The following is a 16,714-nucleotide window of genomic DNA, read 5'->3' on the forward strand; positions in this document are numbered from 1 at the left end:
CATACAGGAGGTTGTAATAAGTCTTTTCACTTGGAGCCGCACAGATCCACAGTTCAGGGGGAGAATCTTTCCACAGGATGACTATTCGTTGTGTCCCCATCTGTGTGCAATGCCCAGTCACAATCCATTCACAAATGTGACTAAGCTAGAACCTCACTGCAAAGAAGATTGGGGGAACCTCCAGCCTCTAGCTGTACAATAAAGAATGGGGGAACCTCCAGCCTCTAGATGTACAATGGGGGAACCTCCAGCCTCTAGATGTACAAAGAAGAATGGGGGAACCTCCAGCCTCTAGATGTACAAAGAAGAATGGGGGAACCTCCAGCCTCTAGATGTACAAAGAAGAATGGGGGGGAACCTCCAGCCTCTAGATGTACAAAGAAGAATGGGGGAACCTCCAGCCTCTAGATGTACAAAGAAGAATGGGGGAACCTCCAGCCTCTAGATGTACAGAGAAGAATGGGGGGAACCTCCAGCCTCTAGATGTACAAAGAAGAATGGGGGAACCTCCAGCCTCTAGATGTACAGAGAAGAATGGGGGGAACCTCCAGCCTCTAGATGTACAAAGAAGAATGGAGGAACCTCCAGCCTCTAGCTGTACAAAGAAGAATGGGGGGGGGGAACCTCCAGCCTCTAGATGTATAAAGAAGAATGGGGGGAACCTCTAGATGTACAAAGAAGAATGGGGGGAACCTCCATCCTCTAGATGTACAAAGAAGAATGGGGGAACCTCCAACCTCTAGATGTACAAAGAAGACTGGAGGAACTTCCAACCTCTAGATGTACAAAGAAGACTGGAGGAACCTCCAGCCTCTAGATGTATAAAGAAGAATGGGGGGAACCTCTAGATGTACAAAGAAGAATGGAGGAACCTCCAGCCTCTAGATGTACAAAGAAGAATGGAGGAACCTCCAGCCTCTAGATGTACAAAGAAGAATGGGGGGAACCTCCATCCTCTAGATGTACAAAGAAGAATGGAGGAACCTCCAGCCTCCATATGTGCAAAGAAGAATGGAGGAACCTCCAGCCTCTAGATGTACAAAGAAGAATAGAGGAACCTCCATCCTCTAGATGTACAAAGAAGAATGGAGGAACCTCCAGCCTCTAGATGTGCAAAGAAGAATGGAGGAACCTCCATCCTCTAGATGTACAAAGAAGAATGGAGGAACCTTCAGCCTCTAGATGTACAAAGAAGAATGGAGGAACCTCCAGCCTCTAGATGTACAAAGAAGAATGGGAGGAACCTCCAGCCTCTAGATGTACAAAGAAGAATGGGGGGAACCTCCAGCCTCTAGATGTACAAAGAAGAATGGGAGGAACCTCCAGCCTCTAGATGTACAGAGAAGAATGGGGGGAACCTCCAGCCTCTAGATGTACAAAGAAGAATGGGAGGAACCTCCAGCCTCTAGATGTACAGAGAAGAATGGGGGGAACCTCCAGCCTCTAGATGTACAAAGAAGAATGGAGGAACCTCCAGCCTCTAGATGTACAAAGAAGAATGGAGGAACCTCCAGCCTCTAGATGTACAAAGAAGAATGGGGGGAACCTCCATCCTCTAGATGTACAAAGAAGAATGGGAGGAACCTCCAGCCTCTAGATGTACAGAGAAGAATGGGGGGAACCTCCAGCCTCTAGATGTACAAAGAAGAATGGAGGAACCTCCAGCCTCTAGATGTACAAAGAAGAATGGAGGAACCTCCAGCCTCTAGATGTACAAAGAAGAATGGGGGGAACCTCCAGCCTCTAGATGTACAAAGAAGAATGGAGGAACCTCCAGCCTCCATATGTGCAAAGAAGAATGGAGGAACCTCCAGCCTCTAGATGTACAAAGAAGAATAGAGGAACCTCCATCCTCTAGATGTACAAAGAAGAATGGAGGAACCTCCAGCCTCTAGATGTGCAAAGAAGAATGGAGGAACCTCCATCCTCTAGATGTACAAAGAAGAATGGAGGAACCTTCAGCCTCTAGATGTACAAAGAAGAATGGAGGAACCTCCAGCCTCTAGATGTACAAAGAAGAATGGGAGGAACCTCCAGCCTCTAGATGTACAAAGAAGAATGGGGGGAACCTCCAGCCTCTAGATGTACAAAGAAGAATGGGAGGAACCTCCAGCCTCTAGATGTACAGAGAAGAATGGGGGGAACCTCCAGCCTCTAGATGTACAAAGAAGAATGGAGGAACCTCCAGCCTCTAGATGTACAAAGAAGAATGGGGGGAACCTCCATCCTCTAGATGTACAAAGAAGAATGGGAGGAACCTCCAGCCTCTAGATGTACAGAGAAGAATGGGGGGAACCTCCAGCCTCTAGATGTACAAAGAAGAATGGAGGAACCTCCAGCCTCTAGATGTACAAAGAAGAATGGAGGAACCTCCAGCCTCTAGATGTACAAAGAAGAATGGGGGGAACCTCCAGCCTCTAGATGTACAAAGAAGAATGGAGGAACCTCCAGCCTCTAGATGTACAAAGAAGAATGGGGGAACCTCCAGCCTCTAGATGTACAAAGAAGAATGGGGGGAACCTCCAGCCTCTAGATGTACAAAGAAGAATGGAGGAACCTCCAGCCTCTAGATGTACAAAGAAGAATGGGGGGAACCTCCATCCTCTAGATGTACAAAGAAGAATGGGAGGAACCTCCAGCCTCTAGATGTACAGAGAAGAATGGGGGGAACCTCCAGCCTCTAGATGTACAAAGAAGAATGGAGGAACCTCCAGCCTCTAGATGTACAAAGAAGAATGGAGGAACCTCCAGCCTCTAGATGTACAAAGAAGAATGGGGGGAACCTCCAGCCTCTAGATGTACAAAGAAGAATGGAGGAACCTCCAGCCTCCATATGTGCAAAGAAGAATGGAGGAACCTCCAGCCTCTAGATGTACAAAGAAGAATAGAGGAACCTCCATCCTCTAGATGTACAAAGAAGAATGGAGGAACCTCCAGCCTCTAGATGTGCAAAGAAGAATGGAGGAACCTCCATCCTCTAGATGTACAAAGAAGAATGGAGGAACCTTCAGCCTCTAGATGTACAAAGAAGAATGGAGGAACCTCCAGCCTCTAGATGTACAAAGAAGAATGGGAGGAACCTCCAGCCTCTAGATGTACAAAGAAGAATGGGGGGAACCTCCAGCCTCTAGATGTACAAAGAAGAATGGGAGGAACCTCCAGCCTCTAGATGTACAGAGAAGAATGGGGGGAACCTCCAGCCTCTAGATGTACAAAGAAGAATGGAGGAACCTCCAGCCTCTAGATGTACAAAGAAGAATGGGGGGAACCTCCATCCTCTAGATGTACAAAGAAGAATGGGAGGAACCTCCAGCCTCTAGATGTACAAAGAAGAATGGAGGAACCTCCAGCCTCTAGATGTACAAAGAAGAATGGAGGAACCTCCAGCCTCTAGATGTACAAAGAAGAATGGGGGGAACCTCCAGCCTCTAGATGTACAAAGAAGAATGGAGGAACCTCCAGCCTCTAGATGTACAAAGAAGAATGGAGGAACCTCCAGCCTCTAGATGTACAGAGAAGAATGGAGGAACCTCCAGCCTCTAGATGTACAAAGAAGAATGGAGGAACCTCCAGCCTCTAGATGTACAAAGAAGAATGGGGGGAACCTCCATCCTCTAGATGTACAAAGAAGAATGGGAGGAACCTCCAGCCTCTAGATGTACAGAGAAGAATGGGGGGAACCTCCAGCCTCTAGATGTACAAAGAAGAATGGAGGAACCTCCAGCCTCTAGATGTACAAAGAAGAATGGAGGAACCTCCAGCCTCTAGATGTACAGAGAAGAATGGGGGAACCTCCAGCTTCTAGATGTACAAAGAAGAATGGGGGAACCTCCAGCCTCTAGATGTACAAAGAACAATGGGGGAACCTCCAGCCTCTAGATGTACAGAGAAGAATGGGGGGAACCTCCAGCCTCTAGATGTACAAAGCTGGGGGGAAGACATCTCCTAACAGACCTGTCACTGACTGAGGCAGGGTAATCATTTTCTTTCCACTTCACAGTTACTTGACATGTGATGTATACATGTGTATAGCAGATGCCATGTTACAGCAGACACTGTGTACTGCCCGTCACTGCTATACGGGGTGGTGATCAGTAAATATGGAGGTGACGCAGTGTGAGGATTTCTGGTGACGACTCCGTTACCCTCCTCCCACTTCTAAGGACCTGATGCAACTCAGAGCCGAGTTACAGGAGCAGCGTCCTGGTGCTGAGGAGGAGGAGGAGGCGCCGCTGATCTTATGCCTGATGCAATCTTAATCTGCAGCTCTAATTCCCTCTCATTGTACACTGATCCGGGGGTGCTACAACACACCCATGGGAGCAACCACAGCCCCTTGTGCCAGGAAATACCCGCTATGCAAAGAAGTTTCACTCTCAAGAATTCAGCAGATGTAAAGATTAATCCTTCACCTCCTGCTAAGTAACGGCAGTCTAACCGTAATAATAAACATCGGTCAATATGGCTGTATACAGGGCCACCGGTCAGGGTGACAGTGGATATACAGGGTGACAAGTCAGAGTGACAGTGGACATACAGGGTGACCGGTCAGGGTGACAGTGGACATACAGGGTGACCGGTCAGGGTGACAGTGGACATACAGGGTGACCGGTCAGGGTGACAGTGGACATACAGGGTGACCGGTCAGGGTGACAGTGGACATACAGGGTGACCGGTCAGGGTGACAGTGGACATACAGGGTGACAATGGACATACAGGGTGACTGGTCAGGGTGACAGTGGATATACAGGGTGACAATGGACATACAGGGTGACTGGTCAGGGTGACAATGGACATACAGGGTGACTGGTCAGGGTGACAGTGGATATACAGGGTGACCGGTCAGGGTGATAGTTGATATACAGGGTGACCGGTCAGGGTGACAGTGGACATACAGGGTGACCGGTCAGGGTGACAGTGGACATACAGGGTGACTGGTCAGGGTGACAGTGGACATACAGGGTGACCGGTCAGGGTGACAGTGGACATACAGGGTGACTGGTCAGGGTGACAGTGGATATACAGGGTGACCGGTCAGGGTGATAGTTGATATACAGGGTGACCGGTCAGGGTGACAGTGGACATACAGGGTGACCGGTCAGGGTGACAGTGGACATACAAAGTGACAGTGCACATACAGGGTGACTGTTCAGAGTGACAGTGGACATACAGGGTGACCGGTCAGGGTGACAGTGGATATACAGGGTGACCGGTCAGGGTGATAGTTGATATACAGGGTGACCGGTCAGGGTGACAGTGGACATACAGGGTGACCGGTCAGGGTGACAGTGGACATACAAAGTGACAGTGCACATACAGGGTGACTGGTCAGAGTGACAGTGGACATACAGGGTGACCGGTCAGGGTGACAGTGGATATACAGGGTGACAGTGGACATACAGGGTGACAGTGGACATACAGGGTGACCGGTCAGGGTGACAGTGGACATACAGGGTGACCGGTCAGGGTGATAGTGGATATACAGGGTGACCGGTCAGGGTGATAGTGGACATACAGGGTGACCGGTCAGGGTGATAGTGGACATACAGGGTGACCGGTCAGGGTGACATTGGACATACAGGGTGACAGTGGACATACAGGGTGGCAGTGGATATACAGGGTGACAGTGGACATACAGGGTGACAGTGGACATACAGGTTGACCGGTCAGGTTGACAGTGGACATACAGGGTGACCGGTCAGGGTGATAGTGGACATACAGGGTGACCGGTCAGGGTGACAGTGGACATACAGGGTGACCGGTCAGGGTGACATTGTTCATACAGGGTGACAGTGGATATACAGGGTGACAGTGGACATACAGGGTGACCGGTCAGGGTGATAGTGGACATACAGGTTGACCGGTCAGGGTGACAGTGGATATACAGGGTGACAGTGGACATACAGGGTGACCGGTCAGGGTGATAGTGGACATACAGGGTGACCGGTCAGGGTGACAGTGGACATACAGGGTGACTGGTCAGGGTGACAGTGAACATACAGGGTGACCGGTCAGGGTGATAGTGGACATACAGGGTGACCGGTCAGGGTGACATTGGACATACAGGGTGACAGTGGACAAACAGGGTGACCGGTCAGGGTGATAGTGGACATACAGGGTGACCGGTCAGGGTGACATTGGACATACAGGGTGACAGTGGATATACAGGGTGAAAGTGGACATACAGGGTGACCGGTCAGGGTGATAGTGGACAAACAGGTTGACCGGTCAGGGTGACAGTGGACATACAGGGTGACAGTGGATATACAGGGTGTCTGGTCAGGGTGACAGGGGATATACAGGGTGACCGGTCAGGGTGACAGTGGACATACAGGGTGACCGGTCAGGGTGACAGTGGACATACAGGGTGACCGGTCAGGGTGACAGTGGACATACAGGGTGACCGGTCAGGGTGACAGTGGACATACAGGGTGACTGGTCAGGGTGACAGTGGACATACAGGGTGACCGGTCAGGGTGATAGTGGACATACAGGGTGACCGGTCAGGGTGACAGTGGACATACAGAGTGACTTGTAGATGTCAGGATGACAGAGTATAAACTAGACACAATGTTTCATTATTTTGCAGATTCATTTTCCGCCTCCGGGTATAAATATGTATAACTGCAGGAGACGTTGAGTCATTGTTACTTTACAAGCTGAGGAAACTGATGAGTCACCTCAGGCTGCGCCTCCTGGAGGAGGGAGGAGAACCCTCATCATCTATGTCCATCATACACTAACATGACCCCCACCCATCCCTTCTCCATCACTATATCAGCAGAAAGACGGTCCCTGTGCTGTATACTATACAGGAGGAGGGGTATACAATGCCGCAGCTCTTTACTCAATTAAAACATAACTTACTGCAATCAATTCATCAAAAGTTTTAAAGGGAACCCAGGGACCCAAAATTGTAGCTTCTCCAAGCGCACAGGGGGCATGTCCTCACACTGCTGTGCTCTGTGCATCCAGTTTTCTGTATTTTCCCTGGAGAGATGTGTAATCAGACCTTTGTGTATTTTGTATGTAGCAGCAGGACTGTGATATATGATTTCTATTCCTGGATTGTAGATTCTCCAAGTGTATTGGGGGGGGGGGGGTCCTCACACTGCTGTGCTCTGTGCAGCAATTGTTCAGAACTGTACAGCTATATTTCACAGTCCTCCTGACCCCTTGTCACATAAACAATTATTACATTCATCTTCCATGTTGTTGTTGAGGCTAATCCAGATCTTTCTGGAATATCTCACATTCTCTCAGCTCTCAGGAGAAAGGACTCAAACTTCACTTCTAATCCCGGGTAAGTAGAAAGATTACAGAGAAATGGGGCCCAACACTGGTCCCTGTGCCTTCCATCTCACGCATTGCAGGTCCCTCCAGTCTCTGCTGCCACCTCCCAGCACAGTTATTTCTGACTTTCTATACTCCCTATACAGGTCCTTCCAGTCTACACTGCTCCCTGCATAGATCCTTTGGTAGCTACTGCTTGTTATATAGAACTTACAAAAGGGGCAGTTATATTCTTGTACATAGGGGGCAGTATTATAGTAGTTATATTCCTGTACATAGGGGGCAGTATTATAGTAGTTATATTCTTGTACATAGGGGGCAGTATTATAGTAGTTATATTCCTGTACATAGGGGGCAGTATTATAGTAGTTATATTCCTGTACATAGGGGGCAGTATTATAGTAGTTATATTCCTGTACATAGGGGGCAGTATTATAGTAGTTATATTCCTGTACATAGGGGGCAGTATTATAGTAGTTATATTCTTGTACATAGGGGGCAGTATTATAGTAGTTATATTCTTGTACATAGGGGGCAGTATTATAGTAGTTATATTCTTGTACATAGGGGGCAGTATTATAGTAGTTATATTCCTGTACATAGGGGGAAGTATTATAGTAGTTATATTCTTGTACATAGGGGGAAGTATTATAGTAGTTATATTCTTGTACATAGGAGGCAGTATTATAGTAGTTATATTCCTGTACATAGGGGGCAGTATTATAGTAGTTATATTCTTGTACATAGGGGGCAGTATTATAGTAGTTATATTCTTGTACATAGGGGGCAGTATTATAGTAGTTATATTCTTGTACATAGGGGGCAGTATTATAGTAGTTATATTCCTGTACATAGGGGGCAGTATTATAGTAGTTATATTCTTGTACATAGGGGGCAGTATTATAGTAGTTATATTCCTGTACATAGGGGGCAGTATTATAGTAGTTATATTCCTGTACATAGGGGGCAGTATTATAGTAGTTATATTCTTGTACATAGGGGGCAGTATTATAGCAGTTATATTCTTGTACATAGGGGGCAGTATTATAGTAGTTATATTCTTGTACATAGGGGGCAGTATTATAGTAGTTATATTCTTGTACATAGGGGGCAGTATTATAGTAGTTATATTCCTGTACATAGGGGGCAGTATTATAGTAGTTATATTCTTGTACATAGGGGGCAGTATTATAGTAGTTATATTCCTGTACATAGGGGGCAGTATTATAGTAGTTATATTCCTGTACATGGGGGGCAGTATTATAGTAGTTATATTCCTGTACATGGGGGGCAGTATTATAGTAGTTATATTCCTGTACATAGGGGGCAGTATTATAGTAGTTATATTCTTGTACATAGGGGGCAGTATTATAGTAGTTATATTCCTGTACATATGAGGCAGTATTATAGTAGTTATATTCTTGTACATAGGGGCAGTAGTATAGTAGTTATATTCTTGTACATAGGGGGCAGTATTATAGTAGTTATATTCTTGTACATAGGGGGCAGTATTATAGTAGTTATATTCCTGTACATAGGGGCAGTATTATAGTAGTTATATTCTTGTACATAGGGGGCAGTATTATAGTAGTTATATTCCTGTACATAGGGGGCAGTATTATAGTAGTTATATTCCTGTACATGGGGGGCAGTATTATAGTAGTTATATTCCTGTACATGGGGGGCAGTATTATAGTAGTTATATTCCTGTACATAGGGGGCAGTATTATAGTAGTTATATTCTTGTACATAGGGGGCAGTATTATAGTAGTTATATTCCTGTACATATGAGGCAGTATTATAGTAGTTATATTCTTGTACATAGGGGCAGTAGTATAGTAGTTATATTCTTGTACATAGGGGGCAGTATTATAGTAGTTATATTCTTGTACATAGGGGGCAGTATTATAGTAGTTATATTCCTGTACATAGGGGCAGTATTATAGTAGTTATATTCTTGTACATAGGGGGCAGTATTATAGTAGTTATATTCCTGTACATAGGGGGCAGTATTATAGCAGTTATATTCTTGTACATAGGGGGCAGTATTATAGTAGTTATATTCCTGTACATAGGGGGCAGTATTATAGTAGTTATATTCTTGTACATAGGGGGCAGTATTATAGTAGTTATATTCCTGTACATAGGAGGCAGTATTATAGTAGTTATATTCTTGTACATAGGGGGCAGTATTATAGTAGTTATATTCTTGTACATAGGGGGCAGTATTATAGTAGTTATATTCTTGTACATAGGGGGCAGTATTATAGTAGTTATATTCCTGTACATAGGGGCAGTATTATAGTAGTTATATTCCTGTACATAGGGGACAGTATTATAGTAGTTATATTCCTGTACATAGGGGGCAGTATTATAGTAGTTATATTCTTGTACATAGGGGGCAGTATTATAGTAATTATATTCTTGTACATAGGGGCAGTATTATAGTAATTATATTCTTGTACATAGGGGACAGTATTATAGTAGTTATATTCTTGTACATAGGGGGCAGTATTATAGTAGTTATATTCTTGTACATAGGGGGCAGTATTATAGTAGTTACATTCTTGTACATAGGGGCAGTATTATAGTAATTATATTCTTGTACATAGGGGACAGTATTATAGTAGTTATATTCTTGTACATAGGGGGCAGTATTATAGTAGTTATATTCTTGTACACAGGGGGCAGTATTATAGTAGTTATATTCTTGTACATAGGGGGCAGTATTATAGTAGTTATATTCTTGTACATAGGGGGCAGTATTATAGTAGTTACATTCTTGTACATAGGGGCAGTATTATAGTAATTATATTCTTGTACATAGGGGACAGTATTATAGTAGTTATATTCTTGTACATAGGGGGCAGTATTATAGTAGTTATATTCTTGTACATAGGGGGCAGTATTATAGTAGTTACATTCTTGTACATAGGGGCAGTATTATAGTAGTTATATTCTTGTACATAGGGGGCAGTATTATAGTAGTTATATTCCTGTACATAGGGGGCAGTATTATAGTAGTTACATTCTTGTACATAGGGGGCAGTATTATAGTAGTTATATTCTTGTACATAGGGGGCAGTATTATAGTAGTTACAGCAGACACATGGGTTAATTTCCCTATGTACAATTCATGAACAGGTTAATGAGCAGTAAAACAAAAACAAACAATGAATTGGCCTTTGAGCAACTCCACCTATATAAGGGAAGAACAAACACCTCCTTGAATGAAGAAATCAATTTTTTTTAGGATGGGAACGTTGCGCTGCCTCCAGACAAATGAAATCGAAATTTCTGTAAGCAATTTTCTATTTTTCTTATCGACTTGCAGTACTAATGGGGAGGAACGTGAGTTGCCAAAGGCTGATTCCTCTGATACGGAGACGTTCCGGCCTGTAATGCTTGATAAATGTCAAAGCTGAAGACCTAATGTCTGTTTTACAAATGTGTTGACCAAACTGCGTCCAGGACGTGGCTGTGTATCACGTGGAATCAGCTCTCATCTGGGCTGGAGCTACTTGACCTGAAAGGATATAGCAGTCTTTTCCCGTATCCTCGACCCACCTGGGATGTGTAGCCTTGCCCCATTCTCTTGCTCATCCATATGTTCTGATATGGAGCACCTTCTGATGGTCATCCTTTGCATCAGGAAAGAAGGTTGGAAGAGAAATGTCTTGCTAAATGTTGGAGAAAGAAAATGACTTTAGGAATGAAACAAGGATTGGTGCGGACAATAATGCCATATGGTAACGTGCATAGGTATGGATCTAAGCAGGAGAGGGCTACAAGGTGGGGAGGTGGTCTGTAATAAGAATAGAGTCTTGAAGGAGATGCACTTGAGATTTGCTTGTGCCATAGTTTCAAATATAAACCCCTTAAAGCCTGCAGGACCAAGGCTAAACTATGGAATGGTTATAGATGGACGACTTCAAGCCTCTGAGAGATCCCTAGAAATGGTTGATTAGATAATGGTTAAAGTGCCAGCTGTGGTGTTGGGTCCATGAAGTTGATCCTAGTGATTCCTCCCTCCTTTCAATCCCGAATGACTTCTGTTCCAGACAGAGAGGAGATCTTGCTGAAGGCATCTTACACAGTATTTTGCCCAAAAAAGCATCATCTATACCCGAATCATCTACCCTAGATCGGTCATTGCTTGACAAATTGAAACTTTGCGATTTGAAATTACGTGCGAGGTAACAAACCTTTGCTTCCAGTCCTCAATGTTAACTTCAATGTCCTCTGCTGGAAGTTGACTACTTAGTATCATTTTATTTTTTTGCACCAGAGATAATTGGGACTTTATGTTTATTAAAACCCTCAGTACATCCTGGACTATCTGATGGTAGAGAATCAGGATCTCTTTGGAGTCATCAAAAATCAACCAATCATCTAGATACAGAATGATGGATATACCTGGTAGATGGAGAACCTCTGCCAGGACTATCACAGTTTTGTGAAACCCTCTTGGTGCTGATGTTATTCCAAATAGAAAACACCTGAATTGGAAATGCGAGGTCTCCTCCTCCTTCTGCGGTATTTCCTCTGAGATAGTAGCATAGTGACATGCAGTGAGGCATCTGTTGGTGGACGCCATAGAACAAAAACTTGTTCAGATAGTCGAGGTCTATTCTCAGAGGTCATTTGTCTACTGGGACCAAACAATGACAAGTACAAAGAGTAGACAAGTTGAGAAGATGGAACGTTCAAGTGCATTCTTGTCCAGGAAAACTCAAACGTGATGAAGCTTCTGCTAGAAATGATTAACCAGGAACCTGTCTAAAGGAAGACCATAGCACAAGGAGAACAAACCTAGCCTGTACTTACTTACTTAACTGGAGGTAATATTAATCTGGCATCATAGATCTCCAGGGTTGGTGTTGGATTGTTTTCCTTTTAGAACAATTGTAGTTTTGTTTGGTCCAGAATTTTCTTTGCTTGGCTTGATACCTGTTATTTCTTTGGAACGTCTTTTCCCTTGGTAACTAAAGGACCTAAGGGTGTTTTTTTTTCCCTGGATATGGAAAACATGAAAATTACTCTTACCGGTAATTGTTTTTTTCGTAACCTCCACAACAGCACTGACAGGAAACAATGTGGAACAGAATAAAAGGGAGGTACCTCCCCTCGTTTCTCTGTTAATATCTTTGGTCCTGACTTTATAATAAATTTGAGAAATGAAACAAAAAAAAAAACGGAAAAAAGGAAAAAGAAAAAAAATTTGGGATGGGAAAACTCTGTGCCATTGTGGGGGTTGCGGAAAATTCAATTACCGGTAAGAGGAATTTTCATCTTTTCCTAGCACCTCCACAACGGCACAGACAGGAGGATAAGAAGAGTCATTTACTCAGGGCGGGACTACTGCAGAGAGCACCCTCCTGCCAAAGGATAGATCCGGGTACGAACCCACATCTAATATATAGTGCCGAAAAAAGGTTTGAGGGTTTTTCCATGTAGCAGCCTTGCAGATCTGCTTTACTCTCGCGGAGTGAGCTTTGATTTGTTCCGGCGGAGACTTTCCTTCAAGAGTGTAGCAAGTAGAAATCACGAGTGGTTTTACTTGCACCGGACCTTCTTTCCTTGATACTGGGCCACTAGGCCAATACTGAGTTCAAAAGGTTCTTTTGTTAATGCTGCTAGCACCTTGGATACGTCCCGAGGGGGGGGGGGGGTCGGATGGGGGGAGGGTTCGGATGTACATATGGTCAAATTCTATGAGAAGCTTTTATGAATCTCCTGATCCAAGGGTTATCTGCTAGTTTGATGTCAAAAAAGTCACTGAGAGCTGATACTTGCCCTTTACGGGAGCTTGTGCTCAACCCTATTTCCGGGTCCAAAATAAGGGCTATGTTCGGGGTATTTGTGGACTTTCCAAGTTGTTTGCTAAACTTTGAAGAGGTATTCCATACCTGAAGATACATTTTTGATGAGACTTTCTTCCGGCTTTCAAGAAGAGTCTCTATCAAAGTTCTGACAGACCTTTCTTTTTTAGCACAAACCTTTCAGCATCCATTTCGTAAGTAGTAGGTGGTGAATGTTTGGATGATGTAGCGGGCCTTGGGTTAGGAGGACTTCCACCAAAACTCTGGCTCCATAGAGATACTGAAAAGCTAAACACATTAGCACTCACCCAGCATCCTGAAGCTGCTTAAATTTCAAATTTGGCGACAACCTTACTAAGCTCTGCCCAGGAGCCGGAAGTGGAGCAGAGAGAACGCTGCCCAGCATCCTCTATATCTCTGAATGCCACCTGCGTGGTGAACCCTACAAGGAGAACCCGAAGGCACCTGGACTGCACGAGCTTGCCCTCCAGGAAGGCTTTACAGCTAGGAGACGAGAGGACACAGCTGATCCTGCTTCTTGCTCCCAGCACAGCCCTTCAGACGCACAGGGGGTCATTTACTAAGGGCCCGATTCGCGTTTTCCCGACGTGTTACCCGAATATTTCCGATTTGCGCGGATTTTCCCTGTATTGCCCCGGGATTTTGGCGCACGCGACCGGATTTTGGCGCATCGGCGCTGGCATGCACGTGAAGGAAATCGGGGGGTGTGGCCAAATGAAAACCCGACGGATTCGGAAAAACCGCCACATTTAAAAAACAAAAAGTGTTGCGGAGCTTGCACTTACCTTCACCAGGAATAGGCGAGTGTGCTTGACTGCATTTCAGTGGACTTCAGCGCAGCAGCGCCACCACGTCGGACGAACTACCACGTCGGACGAACTACCACGTCGTGAATCCCGGCCGGACCCGAATCCACCGCAGAGAGCGCGCCGCTGGATCGCGAATGGACCGGGTAAGTAAATCTGCCCCACAGTGTCAGGATCCAGGTAGGCTGGGCGTTATCCTGCTCCTGCACCACAGCATCTTAAGGGACAGAAAACAACTGGGGAACAACAGGAGGGACCTCCCTTTTATTCTGTTCCACTTTGTTTCCTGTCCCTGGGAAGCGGGGAATCCCTCCTGTCACTGGCATTGTGGAGGTGCTAGGAAAACAGTGTTTCTTCATCCAGAAATCCAAAAAAAAATTTCAGTTGCTCCTCCAGGAGATGCTCAGCTTGAACGAGAAGACTGGGGAAGCTCACTTTGGCTGGTGTGTCCTACTTCCAGATTTTATCCATAAAGCTTTGAGGATATCTTGGACGTTGAGACATTTTTGATAATGTCTCAAACTGAGACTTTTTTGAGAAGGGACAAGCATCTCTTCTCTTGGTACCTCACCCTTTAAACCCTAAATTGGTTGAGATTAATTCCAAATGGTAACAGACAGAGGAGGCTCGATGTACCTTTGTGAGAAAGTCTTCCACTTTCCCGTCAACTGGACCTTGCAGCAATGTTACTTTCTCAGAAGGAAAGACAGACTTCTATGCAATCTTTCTTACTGAGAACAGCTTCCCATAAAGTTCTGTACTGAGGGTCCAATTTCTTCAATATTTTTTTTTTTTATAATTTCTTTTTATTAAGTACAGGTAGAAAAACGGGTTACAAAGAAACAGAGATTCCATCGGGCAAAGACATGTCAAGTACAAAAGATCACGATGTCTCAGCGCCATAGCAGTACATCAGAGGAAAAACATTGTATTAACCAGAGACAAACAAATTTAACATGTCTATATGTAAATTAATCTTTATAAATAAACTCTGAATTCACACCCGCTCTACTAGCCTGTTTTAAATTTAAATCTGGGAACAGAAAGAGTAAAAGCAAAAAGACTTGGATAAAAAGGGTGTGGGTGGTACATACAGGGTGGGGAAATCAAGGGGGGGGGGGGGGGGAGGCAGAGCACTGTCAGCTGAAGCATATAGTAATTCCAGGCTTATATCAAGTCTCCGTACTCAGGAGACAATTTGAATTGAATCCAGGGTTGCCATGTTTTGTGGAACTTTTCGTAGGTACCATGAACAGAGGAAGTAAGTTCTTCCATGTACATGAGGTCGTTGACTTTTGTCACCCACATTGCCATGGTTGGTGGTACAGTTTGTTTCCACAGTATCGGGATGCACGCCCTCGCAGCGATGATGAGGAACCGCAGTAGTGACTTCTTATATCGTTTGGCAGACATATCGCAATGGTGAAGGATGAGAAGAGAGGGTTCCAATCTGAATGATTCCCCACACAGATGAGATATAGTTCTGTCCAAGTCTTGCCAGAAAGGGGTCAAGACATTACAGGACCAGAACACATGCAGAAAGGATCCCTCCTCTTCCCCACATCTCCAACAAGTGTCTGGAACCTGTGGGAAAATTGTGTGTAGTCTGGTAGGGACCCTATACCATCTTGCCAGCAGTTTGTAGCCGGCCTCTTGGTAGCGGGAGCTAATGGTTGCGTAGTGGCATAGCTCGAATATCCTGTCCTTTTGTTCTGTGGTCAGAGAGATGCTCAAGTCTTCCTCCCATTGAGAAAGGTAGAGAGGGCCAGGGTCATCTGGGATTGAGAGTAGGCATGAATATGTTAAGGATAAAGTGTGTCGTAAGCCATTTGCATTGCCACAAAGACATTCAAAAGTAGTTTTCTCCTTTGTGAACTGTTCACAGGGAGATAAGGAGACTAAGAAGTGTCGTAGCTGACCTGATCTCCACACCCCTAGGGGACACGGGTCCGTGAACTCAGTCATGTCCTGGGACGTCATCCAAGCTGAATCTTTGATGAAGTGCTCCGCTCTGAACCTACCAGCCTCTCTCCACTGCTGGAAGACTTGGTCTTCTATGCTAGGAGTGAAATCCGGGTTGCCAAGAATCGGAGTAAGAGGAGATTTTAGAGGTAGGAGTCTTTCCCTAGTGCGTTTGGACTGACAGATTAAGAGCGTAGGGCCAATGGTGGGGTGACGCTTCAAAGACATAGTCACGGAGGGTTCCAACCAAGGTAAAACCTGGAGGGGTATTTGTGTGAAGGACTGCTCCAGATGGATCCAGGGCTTGGTGCTTTGATTGCAGCACCAATCTAAAACTCTTGCCAAATGTGCCGCATTGTAATAGTTCCGGAAATCAGGCAGTCCCAGTCCCCCAGACCTCTTGGGTCTAAACAGAGTATTGCGGCTGATTCTTGCCGGTTTGTCTGCCCACACAAATCTATGTTGTATGGTATTTAAGGAGCGAAAAAAGGCCGTAGGTAAATGGACCGGGACAGCCTGGAATAAGTATAGGAGCCGTGGAAGGATGTTCATTTTAAAAATGGCACATCTACCAAACCACGAAAAAAGACCCTTGGACCATCTGGAGCAGTCCCTCTGAACATTTTGAAGGACTGTTGTGAAATTCAGGGTATATAATTTGGATAAGTCTGCTGGAAGACGGATTCCGAGGTATTTTATACTTTGTTCAGCCCAATTGAAACTAAAGGAAGCTTGCAACGTTTCTTTAAGAGAAGCATGCAGGGACACATTCAGGGCCTCAGACTTTGACCAGTTAATTTTAAAGTTGGA

The sequence above is a fragment of the Engystomops pustulosus genome, chromosome 9 (genome assembly GCF_040894005.1).
Source record: "Engystomops pustulosus chromosome 9, aEngPut4.maternal, whole genome shotgun sequence".
Lineage (NCBI taxonomy): Eukaryota > Metazoa > Chordata > Amphibia > Anura > Leptodactylidae > Engystomops > Engystomops pustulosus.